Genomic DNA, 12839 nt, shown 5'->3' on the forward strand with positions numbered 1-12839 from the left:
GTTTTGCCGTGGCTTTCTTTCCCAATGTTCATTACACTTGGAGATGATGTCGGACCAGTTCCCCACCGAAAGGTCTAAAGTGGCTTTCGTAGTCAGCCTGCTGTCTGGAAAAGCCCTGGCTTGGGCCACACCGCTCTGGGACCGCAATGACCCCGTCACTGCCTCTGTACACTCCTTCTTCTCGGAAATTCGAAGTGTCTTTGAGGAACCTGCCCGAGCCTCTTCTGCTGAGACTGCCCTGTTGAACCTGGTCCAGGGTAATTCTTCCGTTGGCGAGTATGCCGTACAGTTCCGTACCCTTGCTTCAGAATTATCCTGGAATAATGAGGCACTCTGCGCGACCTTTAAAAAAGGCCTATCCAGCAACATTAAAGATGTTCTGGCCGCAAGAGAAATCCCTGCTAACCTACATGAACTCATCCATCTTGCCACTCGCATTGACATGCGTTTTTCCGAACGGCGTCAGGAGCTCCGCCAGGATATGGACTCTGTTCGCACGAGGCGTTTCTTCTCCCCGGCTCCTCTCTCCTCTGGTCCCCTGCAACCTGTTCCTGTGCCTCCCGCCGTGGAGGCTATGCAGGTCGACCGGTCTCGCCTGACACCCCAAGAGAGGACACGACGCCGCATGGAGAATCTCTGCCTGTACTGTGCTAGTACCGAACACTTCCTGAGGGATTGTCCTATCCGTCCTCCCCGCCTGGAAAGACGTCCGCTGACTCCGCACAAAGGTGAGACAGTCCTTGATGTCTACTCTGCTTCTCCACGTCTTACTGTGCCTGTGCGGATGTCTGCCTCTGCCTTCTCCTTCTCTGCTGTGGCCTTCTTGGACTCTGGATCTGCAGGAAATTTTATCTTGGCCTCTCTCGTCAACAGGTTCAACATCCCGGTGACCAGTCTCGCCAGACCCCTCTACATCAATTGTGTAAACAATGAAAGATTGGACTGTACTATACGTTTCCGCACGGAGCCCCTTCTAATGTGCATCGGATCTCATCACGAGAGGATTGAACTGTTGGTCCTTCCCAATTGCACTTCTGAAATCCTTCTTGGACTTCCCTGGCTTCAACTCCATTCCCCAATCCTGGATTGGTCCACTGGGGAGATCAAGAGTTGGGGGCCCTCTTGTTCCAAGGACTGCTTAAAACCGGTTCCCAGTAAACCTTGCCGTGTCCCTGTGCTTCCTCATGTAACCGGTCTCCCTAAGGCCTATATGGACTTTGCGGACGTTTTTTGCAAAAAACAAGCTGAGACTCTACCTCCTCACAGGCCTTATGATTGTCCCATTGACCTCCTCCCGGGCACTACTCCACCCCGGGGCAGAATCTATCCTCTGTCCGTCCCAGAGACTCTTGCCATGTCTGAATACGTCCAAGAAAATTTAAAAAAGGGCTTTATCCGTAAATCCTCCTCTCCTGCCGGAGCCGGATTTTTCTTTGTGTCCAAAAAAGATGGCTCTCTACGTCCTTGCATTGACTACCGCGGTCTTAATAAAATCACGGTTAAGAACCGCTACCCCCTACCCCTCATCTCTGAACTCTTTGATCGTCTCCAAGGTGCCCATATTTTTACCAAACTGGACTTAAGAGGTGCTTATAATCTCATCCGCATCAGAGAGGGGGATGAATGGAAAACGGCATTTAACACCAGAGATGGACACTTTGAGTATCTGGTCATGCCCTTTGGTCTATGCAACGCCCCTGCCGTCTTCCAAGACTTTGTTAATGAAATTTTTCGTGATCTCCTATACTCCTGTGTTGTTGTATATCTGGACGATATCCTGATTTTTTCTGCCAATCTTGAAGAACACCGCCAGCATGTCCGTATGGTTCTTCAGAGACTTCGTGATAATCAACTCTATGCCAAAATAGAGAAATGTCTGTTTGAATGCCAATCTCTTCCTTTTCTAGGATACTTGGTCTCTGGCCAGGGACTACAAATGGACCCAGATAAACTCTCTGCCGTCTTAGATTGGCCACGCCCCTCCGGACTCCGTGCCATCCAACGTTTTTTGGGGTTCGCCAATTATTACAGGCAATTTATTCCACATTTTTCTACCATTGTGGCTCCTATTGTGGCTTTAACAAAAAAAAATGCCGATCCCAAGTCTTGGCCTCCTCAAGCGGAAGACGCCTTTAAACGACTCAAGTCTGCCTTTTCTTCGGCTCCCGTGCTCTCCAGACCTGACCCATCTAAACCCTTCCTATTGGAGGTTGATGCCTCCTCAGTGGGAGCTGGAGCTGTCCTTCTACAAAAAAACTCTTCCGGGCATGCTGTTACTTGTGGTTTTTTTTCCAGGACCTTCTCTCCGGCGGAGAGGAACTACTCCATCGGGGATCGAGAGCTTCTAGCCATTAAATTAGCACTTGAGGAATGGAGGCATCTGCTGGAGGGATCAAGATTTCCAGTTATTATTTACACCGATCACAAGAACCTCTCCTACCTCCAGTCTGCCCAACGGCTGAATCCTCGTCAGGCCAGGTGGTCTCTGTTCTTTGCCCGATTTAATTTTGAAATTCACTTTCGGCCTGCTGATAAGAACATTAGGGCCGATGCTCTCTCTCGTTCCTCAGATGCCTCTGAAATTGAACTCTCTCCTCAACACATCATTCCTCCTGACTGCCTGATTTCCACTTCTCCAGCCTCCATCAGGCAAACTCCTCCAGGAAAGACCTTTGTTTCTCCACGCCAACGCCTTGGGATCCTCAAATGGGGTCACTCCTCCCATCTCGCAGGTCATGCGGGCATTAAGAAATCTGTGCAACTCATCTCTCGCTTCTATTGGTGGCCGACTCTAGAGACTGATGTGGTGGACTTTGTGCGAGCCTGCACTATCTGTGCCCGGGATAAGACTCCTCGCCAGAAGCCCGCTGGTTTTCTTCATCCTCTACCTGTCCCCGAACAACCTTGGTCTCTGATTGGTATGGATTTTATTACTGACTTACCCCCATCCCATGGCAACACTGTTATTTGGGTGGTCGTTGATCGATTCTCCAAAATGGCACATTTCATCCCTCTTCCTGGTCTTCCTTCAGCGCCTCAGTTGGCTAAACAATTTTTTGTACACATTTTTCGTCTTCACGGGTTGCCTACACAGATCGTCTCGGATAGAGGCGTCCAATTTGTGTCTAAATTCTGGAGGGCTCTCTGTAAACAACTCAAGATTCAATTAAATTTTTCTTCTGCATACCATCCTCAATCCAATGGACAAGTAGAGAGAATTAACCAGATCTTGGGTGACTATTTACGACATTTTGTTTCCTCCCGCCAGGATGACTGGGCAGATCTTCTACCTTGGGCCGAATTCTCGTATAATTTCAGAATCTCTGAATCTTCCTCCAAATCTCCGTTTTTCGTGGTGTACGGCCGTCACCCTCTTCCCCCCCTCCCTACCCCCTTGCCCTCTGGTCTGCCCGCTGTGGATGAAATTTCTCGTGATCTTTCCACCATATGGAAAGAGACCCAAAATTCTCTCTTACAGGCTTCTTCTCGCATGAAGAGATTCGCAGATAAGAAAAGAAGAGCTCCTCCCATTTTTTCCCCTGGAGACAAGGTATGGCTCTCCGCTAAATATGTCCGTTTCCGTGTCCCGAGCTATAAGTTGGGACCACGCTATCTTGGTCCTTTTAAAGTTTTGTGTCAAATTAATCCTGTCTCTTACAAACTTCTTCTTCCTCCTTCTCTTCGTATCCCTAATGCCTTTCACGTCTCTCTTCTTAAACCTCTCATCCTCAACCGTTTTTCTCCTAAATCTGTTCCTCCCACTCCTGTTTCCGGCTCCTCGGACATCTTCTCTGTCAAAGAGATCTTAGCCTCAAAAAAGGTCAGAGGAAAAACTTTTTTTTTAGTGGATTGGGAGGGTTGTGGTCCAGAAGAGAGGTCCTGGGAACCTGAGGACAATATCCTGGACAAAAGTCTGATCCTCAGGTTCTCAGTCCCCAAGAAGAGGGGGAGACCCAAGGGGGGGGGTACTGTTACGCCGAGCGCTCCGGGTCCCCGCTCCTCCCCGGAGCGCTCGCTACACTTCCCTCACTGCAGCGCCCCGGTCGGTTCCACGGACCCGGGGCGCTGCGTTACCACCTCCGGCCGGGATGCGATTCGCGATGCGGGTAGCGCCCGCTCGCGATGCGCACCCCGGCTCCCGTACCTGACTCGCTCCCCGTCAGTTCTGTCCCGGCGCGCGCGGCCCCGCTCCCTAGGGCGCGCGCGCGCCGGGTCTTTGCGATTTAAAGGGCCACTGCACCGCTGATTGGTGCAGTGGTTCCAATTAGTGTTTACACCTGTGCACTTCCCTATATCACCTCACTTCCCCTTCACTCCCTCGCCGGATCTTGTTGCCCTAGTGCCAGTGAAAGCGTTCCTTGTGTGTTCCTTGCCTGTGATTCCAGACCTTCTGCCGTTGCCCCTGACTACGATCCTTGCTGCCTGCCCCGACCTTCTGCTACGTCCGACCTTGCTTCTGTCTACTCCCTTGTACCGCGCCTATCTTCAGCAGCCAGAGAGGTTGAGCCGTTGCTAGGGGATACGACCTGGTCACTACCGCCGCAGCAAGACCATCCCGCTTTGCGGCGGGCTCTGGTGAAAACCAGTAGTGACTTAGAACCGATCCTCTAGCACGGTCCACGCCAATCCCTCTCTGGCACAGAGGATCCACCACCTGCCAGCCGGCATCGTGACACACCCCATGCATGTTACAGCAAGGCAAAGTGTTTTACACCCCTATTGAGGCTCTCTGTTGCCCAGAAATAGCCGTTTTTAATACAGATTCACCGCACCTATATATTCGAATTGAACCAATTTTTGGGGGAAATTTTTACGAATCGGCTGCATCGATTTTTTGCAAAATTCGCCAATCTCTAATTATTATTATTATTATTACTGAAAAAAATGGATATTGCTGGTTATTAAATAAATAAATTAGATATGCTGCTTTCCCTTAAATGAAAAAAAAAATACATATTTGAATGGCATAAGTCACTCTTCTGCAGCATAAACTTCACTGACAGACCAAATTCAGTTCCCAAGTTGTTGACAATTAAACGTCTTTTTAATTTTTTATGTGTTTGCCACAGGCATAGTGTGTTCTTCAAAAGTATTAAATAAAATATGTGGATTATTTTGATTAACTTATTTCCCATAAGATCATAAAACCTTCAAAAATAGCAGCCATTACCACATTGTAAATTTTCCATAACAGCTAACTCAAAATGCAAATTAGAAATAATTGTGTGGTGATAAATTCCTTATAGAAATACTTACAAATTAAACAGACAGTACTTTTATGGTAGCACCTGTTATGTTTTGCATTTTGTGAAATGTTAGTTTATGTTGTTGATTTGAAGAGGTTTTCCAACAGCATTGTCAAAGGCTTGATGTCTGGTAATGCCTTGTTGCATCCAACTTGTTGTTGCTTTTATTCATTTTTTAATGTAATAGTCTTCTAAGAGGTTTTTCATGAGCTTCATGAGCATAGTTTTTTCTTGCTTCGCTACTTTTTGAAGATGAAGAGTACATACATTTTGCATTCACCTAAACAATGAGGTCCCTAGTACATTCACATCCTCACATGTCCTAAACACATACTGTAGCAGTACATAACTTAGAAGCAGAAAAACATTTGAAATGTTTAATCATATTGGCCCTGATCTACTAAGAGTGTTATGGCGTTTTGTTTGTGGGTTTTAAAGGAGTACTCTGGTGGAAAACATTTTTGTTAAAATGAACTGGTGCCAGAAAGTTAAACAGATTTGTAAATTACTTCTATTAAAAAAATCTTTATCCTTTCAGTACTTATTAGCAGCTGTATGCTACAGAGGAAATTCTTTGCTTTTTGAATTTATTTTTTGTCTTGTCTGTTGACATCTCTGTCTGTGTCAGGAACTGTCCAGAGTAGAATAGGTTTGCTATAAATATTTTCTCCTGCTCTGGACAGTTCCTGATACGGCCTCAGGTGTCAGCAGAGAGCACTGTGGACAAGACAAAAAATAAATAAAAAAAACAAAAGAATGTCCCCTGTAGCATACAGCTGCTAATAAGTACTGGAAGGATAAAGATTTTTTTAATAGAAGTAATTTACAAATCAGTTTAACTTTCTGGCACCAGTTGATTTAAAAAAACAGTTTTTCACCAGAGTACCCCTTTAATTCCCTACAATTTTTTTTCCACGGTATTTACTAAGGTTTACCTACATTTTGCACTTTTCCCTACACTTTGCTTTTTTATACATGATCTGATCTGTCTGGTTTTCCTCAGCTCAAACCCACTACATTTTCTGTGGAAAACTTAGGAAATATGTTGGGTTTTTGTGAAAATGTCTGGGACACACCCTGTTTTTGGCCACAAGGCCCATTTTCACTGTGACTACGCCCCTTTTTCAGGTTTTCTCAGTAAAATGGATCGTTAGTCGGGATTTTTTCAATTCTGTCGCAAAATCTCGTGCACAATCTGACAAAACATGTTGGGTTTACAATAGTAAATCAGGGCCATTGTGTATTTGTTTTTGTGTCAAGAGTTGGGCCAGAGCTGTAGGCTGGTCCTTAAAGAATGCCAAGCCCAGGATTTAGTCGCCCTGCTGCTTGTTTTTGCGAGACTGTATCACAGTTCTGTCAGACTGTACTCTACTTCAGTATATGCTTACTCTGTTGTTGCTTCCAGGGTGCTGGGAGGACCGGCAAGATGATCTATTCGGTTAACCCCTTAAGGACACAGCCCATTCGGGCCTTAGGGACCAAGCCAGTTAAATATTTGAGTTTTAGTTTTTTCCTCCTTGCCTTCTAAAATCCATAACTTTTTTATTTTTCCTTCCACAGATCCATATGAGGGCTTGTTTTTTGCATGACCAATTGTACTTTGACACCTTTGACAATGACACCTTTTAATCTACCATAAAATGTATAGTGTAACCAAAAAATATTATTTTGTGGGGAAATAGAAAACTGGAGGGTTTCATTTTTACGTAGTGCACTTTTCAGTACAAATGACATGTTTTCATATCCATGTTTACACACTTTACTATTATTGTACTACTTAAAAAAAATATATTTAAACAGAGTTAATATGTTTAAAATTGCCCAATTATGACCCCTCTAACTTTCTTTTTTTTATGCCTTTTTTTTTATGGAAAATTTTCATTTTTATTGGGGGGGGCTTTTAAAAAATTTTTTTTTTAACCTTTTCCACATTTATTCTATTCTTTTTTTTTGTCCCCATAGGGGTCTATTTATAGCAATCAGTAAATTGCAGATACTAATCAGTACTATGCATAGGCATAGCAGTGATCAGTATTATCAGTGATCATCTTTTCTGGCCTCCTCGATGTAAGACCAGAGACGACAAACCCATGATGAGGGATCTTTTAACCCTTTAAGGACTGAGCCCTTTTTCACCTTAAGGACTCGGCCATTTTTTGAAATTCTGACCACTGTCACTTTAAACATTAATAACTCTGGAATGCTTTTAGTTATCATTCTGATTCCGAGATAATTTTTTTGTGACATATTCTACTTTAACATAGTGGTAAAATTTTGTGGTAACTTGCATCCTTTCTTGGTGAAAAATCCCAAAATTTGATGAAAAATTAGAAAATTTTGCATTTTTCTAACTTTGAAGCTCTCTGCTTGTAAGGAAAATGGATATTCCAAATAATTTTTTTAAATTCACATATACAATATGTCTACTTTATGTTTGCATCATAAAATTGATGTGTTTTTACTTTTGGAAGACACCAGAGGGCTTCAAAGTTCAGCAGCAATTTTAAAATTTTTCACAAAATTTTGAAACTCTCTTTTTTTCAGGGACCAGTTCAGGTTTGAAGTGGATTTGAAGGGTCTTCATATTAGAAATACCCCATAAATTACCCCATTATAAAAACTGCACCCCCCAAAGTATTCAAAATGACATTCAGTCAGCGTTTTAATCCTTTAGGTGTTTCACAGGAATAGCAGCAAAGGGAAGGAGAAAATTCACAATCTTCATTTTTTACACTCGCATGTTTTTGTAGACCCAATTTTAAAATTTTTGCAAGGGGTAAAAAGGGGAAAATTTTAACTTGTATTTGAAACCCAATTTTTCTCGAGTAAGCACATACCTCATATGTGTATGTTAATTGTTCGGCGGGCGCAGTAGAGGGCACAGAAGGGAAGGAGCGACAAATGGTTTTTGGGGGGCATGTCACTTTTAGGAAGCCCCTATGGTGCCAGAACAGCAAAAACCCCCACATGGCATACTATTTTGGAAACTAGACCCCTCGGGGAACATAACAAGGGGTAAAGTAAACCTTAATACCCCACAGGTCATTCACGAAAAATTTCCCTAAAATGCTTGGTTTCCCAAAAGTTTTACATTTTTAAAAAGGGTAATAGCAGAAAATACCCCCCAAAATTTGAAGCCCAATTTCTTCCGATTCAGAAAACACCCCATATGGGGGTGAAAAGTGCTCTGCTGGCGCACTACAGGTCTCAGAAGAGAAGGAGTCACATTTGGCTTTTTGAAAGCAAATTTTGCTCTGGGGGAATGCCGCATTTAGGAAGCCCCTTTGGTGCCAGAACAGCAAAAGAAAAACCACATGGCATCCTATTTTGGAAACTAGACCCCTCGGGGAACGTAACAATGGGTTAAGTGAACCTTAATACCCCACAGGTGTTTCACGACATTTGCATAAGTAAAAAAAAAATATTTTTTTTACCTAAAATACTTCTTTTCCCAAAAATTTTACATTTTTAATAAGGGTAAAAGCAGAAAATACCCCCCAAAATTTGTAACACAATTTCTCCCGAGTACAGCGATACCCCATATGTGACCCTAAACTGTTGCCTTGAAATACGACAGGGCTCCAAAGTTAGAGCGCCATGCGCATTTGAGGCCTAAATTAGGGATTGTATAGGGGTGGACATAGGGGTATTCTATGCCAGTGATTCCCAAACAGGGTGCCTCCAGCTGTTGTAAAACTCCCAGCATGCCTGGACAGTCAGTAGCTGTCTGGTAATACTGGGAGTAGTTGTTTTGCAACAGCTGGAGGCTCCGTTTTGGAAACCGTGGTGTACCAGACGTTTTTCATTTTTATTGGGGAAGGGAGGGGGGCTGTGTAGGGGTATGTGTATATGTAGTGTTTTTTACTTTTTATTTTATTTTGTGGTAGTGTAGTGTAGTGTTTTTAGGGTACAGTCACACGGGCGGGGGTTCACAGTAGCTTCTCGCTGGCAGTTTGAGCTGCGGTAGAAAATTTGCCACAGCTCAAACTTGCAGCCGGATACTTACTGTAAACCTCCGCCCATGTGAGTGTACCCTGTACATTCACATTGGGGGGTGGGGAACATCCAGCTTCTGCAAAACTACAACTCCCAGCATGTACGGTCTATCAGTGCATGCTGGGAGTTGTAGTTTTGCAACAGCTGGAGGCACACTGGTTGTGAAACACCGAGTTTGGTAACAAACTCAGTGTTTTGCAACCAGTATGCCTTCAGTTGTTGCAAAAGCTACAACCCCCAGCATGTACGGACAGCGGAAGGGCATTCTGGGTCTTGTAGTTATGCAACAGCTGGAGGCATACTACTTTGGCTGGGGATGCTGGGGATTGTAGTTATGCAACAGCTGGAGACACACTGGTTTGCTACTTAACTCAGTGTGCCTTCAGCTGTTGCAAAACTACAACTCTCAGCAGTCACCAACAGCCAACGGCATGCTGGGAGTTGTAGTTATGCAACCAGCAGATGCACTACTACAACTCCCAGCATGCACTTTAGCTGTTTGTGCAAGCTGGGAGTTGTAGTTACACAACAGCTGAAGGTAAACGTTTCCATAGAAAAAATGTGCCTCCAGCTGTTGCAAAACTATAAGTCCCAGAATGCCTGTAAGGGCATGCTGGGAGTTGTGGTGGTCTGCCTCCTGCTGTTACATAACTACAGCTCCCAGCATGCCCTTTTTGCATGCTGGGAGCTGTTGCTAAGCAACAGCAGGAGGCTGTCACTCACCACCAACGATACACGCCGTATCAGGTCAGTCCCTCGTCGCCGCCGCCGCCGCTCCTGGGGCCCCGATCCCAACATTGACGCCGGGGATCGGGGTCCCCAGCTCCCGGTGTGCACGTCCCGCACCTGCTCACGTCCTCCGGAAGAGGGATGGAGCGGGTTGCGGGAGTGACACCCGCAGCAGGCGCCCTGATTGGTCGGCCGGGAAACCGGCCGACGAATCAGGGCGATCGTGAGGTGGCACCAGTGCCACCTCACCCCTGCTGGCTGTGGCTGTTCGGGGCCGTCAGAGACGGCCCCGAACAGCCTGTAATTCCGGGTCACCGGGTCACTGGAGACCCGATTGACCCGGAATCCGCCGCAGATCGCTGGACTGAATTGTCCAGCGATCTGCGGCCATCGCCAACATGGGGAGTCATCATGACCCCTCTGGGCGATATGCCCCGATGCCTGCTGAACGATTTCAGCAGGCATCGGGCACCAGCTCCCCTCCAGCTAGCGGCGGGGGGCCGGGATTTGACAGGACATACTCAAACGTCCTGAGTCCTTAAGGACTAGGAAAAGGGGCCGTTTGAGTACGTCCTGCGTCCTTAAGAGGTTAATCTGAGGTGGTCTATATGGGACGTAAAGCTATTGCATTGTGTTGGATGGCTGAGCGCCCCCTAGAGGATATCCCTGTGGGAAAAGGTAGTTAATACTGTAATTTCATTTGAAAATGTGGTTTATAAGAATAGGGATACATTTTATGTTCAGAACACCAGCTGAGCTGGGCTTTGTAGGGTCCGTGGGTCATGTCTAGGGGAGAGATGGAGATGCAGAGTTTGTGTATCTACGAATCTCCCATAGAGATATATGGAGAGGGGATGTATCGCTTTGGGCTGTGGTCGATAGAAATCCGGCACAGAGCAGAGATCACTCTGTGCATGCGGATTACCGTAGTGTTAAACAGGAGATTCTTAAACCTCTTCCCCATCTTTCCCTGTATAGGCTAGAATTTAATTAAGGGTGTCAGACAACAGGTGAACACATTATTAATTTGTTATTTAAATTTAATTATGCTTCATTTTGTATAGTTTAGAAATGTCTCTTTTGTTTCTTGCTGATACATGAGAAAACTGTGGGTATTTATACACTAGTTAACATAAACTGGAATACAACCAAGAGATCTGAATGGATATTTTTCATGCTTGTAAATAAATGAAAAGTTCAGAACATTATTGATCCAGGTAACCTCAAACATTCTCAATAATGCTGAGGTCTGGACTCTGGGGTAGGAAACACCAGTAGCTTCTTTGTTTCATAGGTATATCATAGGGTCTTTTCTCCTTATCAAGGTATAGTTAAGTAGAGGTCACTGAATATTTTATAGTTTATTTTAAGGCTGCCACTGTCAATAATACCCGTGGAAAGGTGGGAAAGGGTTAAAGTGATGTTAAAGGGGTATTCCAGGAAAAAAACTTTTTTATTTTTATATAAACTGGCTCCAGAAAGTTAAACAGATTTGCAAATTACTTCTATTAAAAAAATCTTAATCCTTCCTGTAATTATCAGCTGCTGAAGTTGAGTTGTTCTTTTCTGTCTGGCAACAGTACTCTCTGCTGACATCTCTGCTTGTCTCGGGAAATGCATAGAGTAGAATAGGTTTGCTTCTACTCTGGACAGTTCCCGAGACAGGTGTCATCAGAGAGCACTTAGACAGAAAAGAACAAAACTTCAGTAGCTCATAAGTACTGAAAGGATTAAGATTTTTTCATAGAAGTAAGTTACAAATCTGTTTAACTTTCTGGAGTCAGTTGATATATAAAAAAAAAGTTTTTTCCTGGATAACCCCTTTAAGGTGACCATATAAGCAGAGACATAAAAAGAGACAGTATTAAAGGGATACTCCACCCCTAGACATCTTATCCCCTATCCAAAGGATAGGGGATAAGATGTCAGATCGCTGGGGTCCCGCTGCTGGGGACCCCCGGGATCGCTGCTGCATCACCACGCTATCATTACTGCACAGAGCGATACAGGGGCCGGAGCATCTTTATGTCACGGCTCCTTCCCTCGTGACATCACGGCCTGCCCCCTTAATGCAAGTCTATGGCAGGGGAAGTGACGACCGCCCGCCCAATCCCATAGACTTGCATTGAGGGGGAGGGCCGCGACGTCACAAGGGGCGGAGCCGTGACATAACGATGCTCCGGCCCCTGTATTGCCCTTCATTACGTGCAGAGTGAACTCGCTCTGTGCAGTAATTATAGCGCGGTGCCGCAGTGGAGATCCCAAGGGTCCCCAGCAGCGGGACCCCGGCGATCCTTTGGATAGGGGATAAGATGTCTAGGGGCAGAGTACCCTTTAATATTGAAAATGTGTGCCTATTTTTACATATTTATTTTTTGCTTTATACACTACTCAACATAGAAATTGCAACACCAAGAAAAGCGAGCATTAAAGGGGCCCCCCGGTGGAATTTTTTTGTAAAGCAACTGTTGCCAGAAAGTTAAACAGATTGTAAATAAATTCTATTTAAAAATCTTAATCCTTTCAGTACTTATCAGCTGCTGTATGCTCCACAGAAAGTTATTTTCTTTTTGAATTTCTTTTGTGTCTGACCACAGTGCTCTCTACTGACATCTATATCCATATCAGGAACTGCACAGAGCAGGAGTAAATCCCCATAGCAAACATATCCTGCTCTGGACACTGCGTAAGGGTGGAGGCCATGCTCTTTTATCAGTGTAGGCGAGAGAAAGCTTTCAAATGTATGTGCTTGTGCACATACAGAGGCAACCTGTGTGAAGTTGGCACTCCATGTTCGCAAAAGATGAATATAAATTCACCATTTGTTTGTGCTGCCTTTGTGCCACAAAAATGAACATTTGTGCCAGT

The sequence above is a fragment of the Hyla sarda genome, chromosome 2 (genome assembly GCF_029499605.1).
Source record: "Hyla sarda isolate aHylSar1 chromosome 2, aHylSar1.hap1, whole genome shotgun sequence".
Classification (NCBI taxonomy): Eukaryota; Metazoa; Chordata; class Amphibia; order Anura; family Hylidae; genus Hyla; species Hyla sarda.